Source organism: Triticum dicoccoides, chromosome 4B (genome assembly GCF_002162155.2).
Source record: "Triticum dicoccoides isolate Atlit2015 ecotype Zavitan chromosome 4B, WEW_v2.0, whole genome shotgun sequence".
Taxonomy (NCBI): Eukaryota; Viridiplantae; Streptophyta; class Magnoliopsida; order Poales; family Poaceae; genus Triticum; species Triticum dicoccoides.
This window is the reverse complement of record NC_041387.1, coordinates 657,486,928-657,492,934: the sequence shown is the minus strand read 5'-3', so window position 1 is coordinate 657,492,934 and position 6,007 is coordinate 657,486,928.

Genomic DNA, 6,007 nt, shown 5'->3' with positions numbered 1-6,007 from the left:
ACTACGCTCCCCAACAGTGGCATCCGAGCCTATGTTTTATGCGTTGATGTTATATGCACGAGTAGAACACAAGTGAGTTGTGGGCGATACAAGTCATACTGCTTACCAGCATGTCATACTTTGGTTCGGCGGTATTGTTGGATGAAGCGGCCCGGACCGACATTACGCGTACCCTTACGTGAGACTGGTTCTACCGACGTGCTTTGCACACAGGTGGCTGGCGGGTGTCAGTTTCTCCAACTTTAGTTGAACCGAGTGTGGCTACGCTCGGTCCTTGTGAAGGTTAAAACAGCACTAACTTGACGAACTATCATTGTGGTTTTGATGCGTAGGTAAGATTGGTTCTTGCTAAGCCCGTAGCAGCCACGTAAAACTTGCAACAACAAAGTAGAGGACGTCTAACTTGTTTTTGCAGGGCATGTTGTGATGTGATATGGTCAAGACGTGATGAGATATAAGTTGTTGTATGAGATGATCATGTTTTGTTGAAGTTATCGGCAACTGGCAGAAGCCTTATGGTTGTCTCTTTATTGCATAAGATGCAAGCGCCAAATAATTGCTTTACTTTATCGCTATGCGATAGCAATAGTTGCAAGAGCAATAGTTGGCGAGACGACCATGTGACGACACATTGATATAGATCAAGATGATGGAGATCATGGTGTCATGCCGGTGACGATGGAAATCATGACTATGCTTTGGAGATGGAGATCAAAGGCACAAGATGGTGATGGCCATATCATGTCACATATTTTGATTGCATGTGATGTTTATGTTTTATGCATCTTATCTTGCTTTGATTGACGGTAGCATTTTAAGATGATCTCTCACTAATTATCAAGAAGTTTTCTCCCTGAGTATGCACCATTGCCAAAGTTCGTCGTGCCCAGACACCACGTGATGATCGGGTGTGATAAGCTCTACGTCCATCTACAACGGGTGCAAACCAGTTTTGCACACGCGGAATACTCAGGTTAAACTTGACGAGCCTAGCATATGCAGATATGGCCTCGGAACACGGAGACCGAAAGGTCGAGCGTGAATCATATAGTAGATATGATCAACATAATGATGTTCACCATTGAAAGCTACTCCATTTCACGTGATGATCGGTTATGGTTTAGTTGATTTGGATCACGTGATCACTTAGAGGATTAGAGGGATGTCTTTCTAAGTGGGAGTTCTTAAGTAATATGATTAATTGAACTTAAATTTATCATGAAGTTGGTCCTGCTAGTATTTTGCAAATTATGTTGTAGATCAATAGCTTGCGTTGTTGCTTTCATATGTTTATTTTGATATGTTCCTAGAGAAAATTGTGTTGAAAAATGTTAGTAGCAATGATGCGGATTGGATCCGTGATCTAAGGTTTATCCTCATTGCTGCGCAGAAGAATTATGTCCTTGATGCACCGCTAGGTGACAAACCTATTGCAGGAGCAGATGCAGACGTTATGAACGTTTGGCTAGCTCAATATGATGACTACTTGATAGTTTAGTGCACCATGCTTAACGGCTTAGAATCGGGACTTCAAAGACGTTTTGAACGTCATGGACCATATGAGATGTTCCAGGAGTTGAAGTTAATATTTCAAGCAAATACCCGAGTTGAGAGATATGAAGTCTCCAACAAGTTCTATAGCTAAAAGATGGAGGAGAATCGCTCAACTAGTGAGCATGTGCTCATATTGTCTGGGTACTACAATCGCTTGAATCAAGTGGGAGTTAGTCTTCCAGATAAGATAGTGATTGACAGAATTCTCTAGTCACCATCACCAAGTTAGTAGAACTTCGTGATGAACTATAGTATGCAAGGGATGATGAAAATGATTCCCGAGTTTTTCATGATGATGAAATCGATGAAGGTAGAAATCAAGAAAGAACATCAAGTGTTGATGGTTAACAAGACCACTAGTTTCAAGAAAATGGCAAAGGGATAGAAGGGAACTTCAAGAAGAACGGCAAGCAAGTTGCTGCTCAAGTGAAGAAGCCCAAGTCTGGACCTAAGCCTGAGACTAAGTGCTTCTACTGCAAAGGGACTGGTCACTGGAAGCAGAACTACCCCAAGTATTTGGCGGATAAGAAGGATGGCAAAGTGAACAAAGGTATATTTAATATACATGTTATTGATGTGTACTTTACTAGTGTTTATAGCAACCCTCGGTACTTGGTACTGGTTCAGTTGCTAAGAGTAGTAACTCGAAACGGGAGTTGCAGAATAAACAGAAACTAGTTAAGGGTGAAGTGACGATGTGTGTTGAAAGTAGTTTCAAGATTGATATGATCATCATCGCACACTCCCTATACTTTCGGGATTAGTGTTGAACCTAAATAAATGTTATTTGGTGTTTGCGTTGAGCATGAATATGATTTGATCGTGTTTATTGCAATACGGTTATTCATTTAAGTAAGAGAATAAACTGTTGTTCTGTTTACATGAATAAAACCTTATATGGTTACACACCCAATGAAAATGGTTCATTGGATCTCGATCATAGTGATACACATATTCATAATATTGAAACCAAAAGATGCAAAGTTAATAATGATAGTGCAACTTATTTGTGGCACTGCCGTTTAGGTCATATTGGTGTAAAGCGCATGAAGAAACTCCATGCTGATGGGATTTTGGAATCACTTGATTATGAATCACTTGATGCTTGCAAACCATGCCTCATGGGCAAGATGACTAAGACTCCGTTCTCCAGAACAGTGGAGCGAGCAACTGACTTATTGGAAATAATACATACTGATGTATGCGATCCGATGAGTGTTAAGGCTCGTGGCGGGTATCGTTATTTTCTGACCTTCACAGATGATTTGAGCAGATATGGGTATATCTACTTGATGAAACATAAGTCTGAAACATTTGAAAAGTTCAAAGAATTTCAGAGTGAAGTGGAAAATCATCGTGACAAGAAAATAAGGTTTCTACGATCTGATCGCGGAGGCAAATATTTGAGTTACGAGTTTGGTCTTCAATTAAAACAATGTGGAATAGTTTCACAAATTCATGCCACCTGGAACACCACATCATAATGGTGTGTCCGAACGTCATAACCGTACTTTATTGGATATAGTACAATCTATGGTGTTTCTTACCGATTTACCAATATCGTTTTGGGATCATGCATTAGAGACAGCTGCATTCACGTTAAATAGGGCACCATCTAAATCCACTGAGACGACACTATATGAACTGTGGTTTAGCAAGAAACCAAAGTTGTCGTTTCTTAAAGTTTGGAGTTGTGATACTTATGTGGAAAAGTTTCAACCTGATAAGCTCGAACCCAAATCGGAGAAGTGCGTCCTCATAGGATACCCAAAGGAGACCGTTGGGTACACCTTCTATCACAGATCCGAAGACAAGACATTCGTTGCTGAGAATGGATCCTTTCCAGAGAAGGAGCTTCTCTCGAAAGAAGTGAGTGGGAGGAAAGTAGAACTTGATAAGGTAATTGTACCTTCTCCCTTATTGGAAAGTAGTTCATCACAGAAATCTGTTCCTGTGACTACTACATCAATTAGTGAGGAAGCTAATGATGATGATCATGTAACTTCAGAAATTACTACCGAACCTCGTAGGTCAACCAGAGTGAGATCCGCACCAGAGTGGTACGGTTATCCCATTCTGGAGGTCATGTTACTTGACCATGACGAACCTACGAACTATGAGGAAGCAATGATGAGCCCAGATTTCGCAAAATGGTTTGAGGCCATGAATTCTGAGATATTATCCATGTATGAGAACAAAGTATGGACTTTGATGGATTTGCCCGATGATCGGCAAACCATAGAAAATAAATGGATCTTCAAGAGGAAGACGGACGTTGATAATAGTGTTACTATCTACAAAGCTAGACTTGTCGAAAAAGGTTCTTGACAAAGTTCAAGGTGTTGACTACGATGAAATTTTCTCACTCGTAGCGATGCTTAAGTCTGTCCAAGTCATGTTAGCAATTGCCGCATTTTTATGAAATCTGGCAAATGGATAAACCAAACTACATTCCTTAATGGATTTAAAGAAGAGTTGTATATGATGCAACTAGAAGGTTTTGTCAATCCTAAAGGTGCTGACAAAATACGCAAGCTCCAGCAATCCATCTATGGACTGGTGCAAGCATCTCGGAGTTGGAATATACGCTTTGATAAGTTGATCAAAGCATATAGTTTTATACAGACTTGCGGTGAAGCCTGTATTTACTAGAAAGTGAGTGGGAGCACTACATCATTTCTGATAAGTATATGTGAATGACATATTGTAGATCGGAAATAATGTAGAATTATTCTGCAAAGCATAAAGGAGTGTTTGAAAGGAGTTTTTCAAAGAAAGACCTCGGTGAAGCTGCTTACATATTGAGCATCAAGATCTATAGAGATAGATCAAGACGCTTGATAAGTTTTTCAATGAGTACATACCTTGACAAGATTTTGAAGTAGTTCAAAATGGAACAGTCAAAGAAAGAGTTCTTGCCTGTGTTACAAGGTGTGAAATTGAGTAAGACTCAAAACCCGACCACGACAGAAGATAGAAAGAGAATGAAAGTCATTCCCTATGCCTTGGCCATAGGTTCTATAAAGTATGACATGCTGTGTACCAGATCTATTGTATACCCTACACTGAGTTTGGCAAGGGAGTACAATAGTTATCTAGGAGTAGATCACTGGACAGCGGTCAAAATTATCCTTAGTGGAATAAGGATATGTTTCTCGATTATGGAAGTGACAAAAGGTTCGTCGTAAAGGGTTACGTCGATGCAAGTTTTGACACCGATCTGGATGACTCTAAGTCTTGATCTAGATACATATTGAAAGTGGGAGCAATTAGCTAGAGTAGCTCCGTGCAGAGCATTGTAGACATAGAAAATTGCAAAATACATAACGGATCTGAATGTGAAAGACCCGTTGACTAAGATTCTCTCACAAGCAAAACATGATCACACCTTAGTACTCTTTGGGTGTTAATCACATAGCGATGTGAACTAGATTACTGAATCTAGTAAACCATTTGGGTGTTGGTCACATGGCGATGTGAACTATGGGTGTTAATCACATGATGATGTGAACTATCGATGTTAATCACATGGTGACGTGATCTAGATTATTGACTCTAGTGCAAGTGGGAGACTGAAGGAAATATGCCCTAGAGAAAATATTGAAGTTATTATTTATTTCCTTATATCATGATAAATGTTTATTATTCATGCTAGAATTGTATTAACCGGAAACATAATACATGTGTGAATATATAGACAAACAAAGTGTCACTAGTATGCCTCTACTTGACTAGCTTGTTAATCAAAGATGGTTATGTTTCCTAACCATAGACAAAAGAGTTGTTATTTGATTAACGGGATCACATCATTAGTTGAATGATCTGATTGACATGACCCATTCCGTTAGCTTAGCACCCGATCGTTTAGTATGTTGCTATTGCTTTCTTCATGACTTATACATGTTCCTATGACTATGAGTTTATGCAACTCCCGTTTACCGGAGGAACACTTTGTGTGCTACCAAACGTCACAACGTAACTGGGTGATTATAAAGGTGCTCCACAGGTGTCTCCAAAGGTACTTGTTGGGTTGGCGTATTTCGAGATTAGGATTTGTCACTCCGAATGTCGGAGAGGTATCTCTGGGCCCTCTCGGTAATGCACATCACATAAGCCTTGCAAGCAATGCAACTAATGAGTTAGTTGCGAGATGATGTATTACGGAACGAGTAAAGAGACTTGCCGGTAACGAGATTGAACTAGGTATTGGATACCGACGATCGAATCTCGGGCAAGTAACATACCGATGACAAAGGGAACAACGTATGTTGTTATGCGGTCTGACCGATAAAGATCTTCGTAGAATATGTAGGAACCAATATGAGCATCCAGGTTCCGCTATTGGTTATTGACCGGAGACGTGTCTCGGTCATGTCTACATTGTTCTCGAACCGTAGGGTCCGCACGCTTAAGGTTTCGATGACAGTTATATTATGAGTTTATGAGTTTTGAT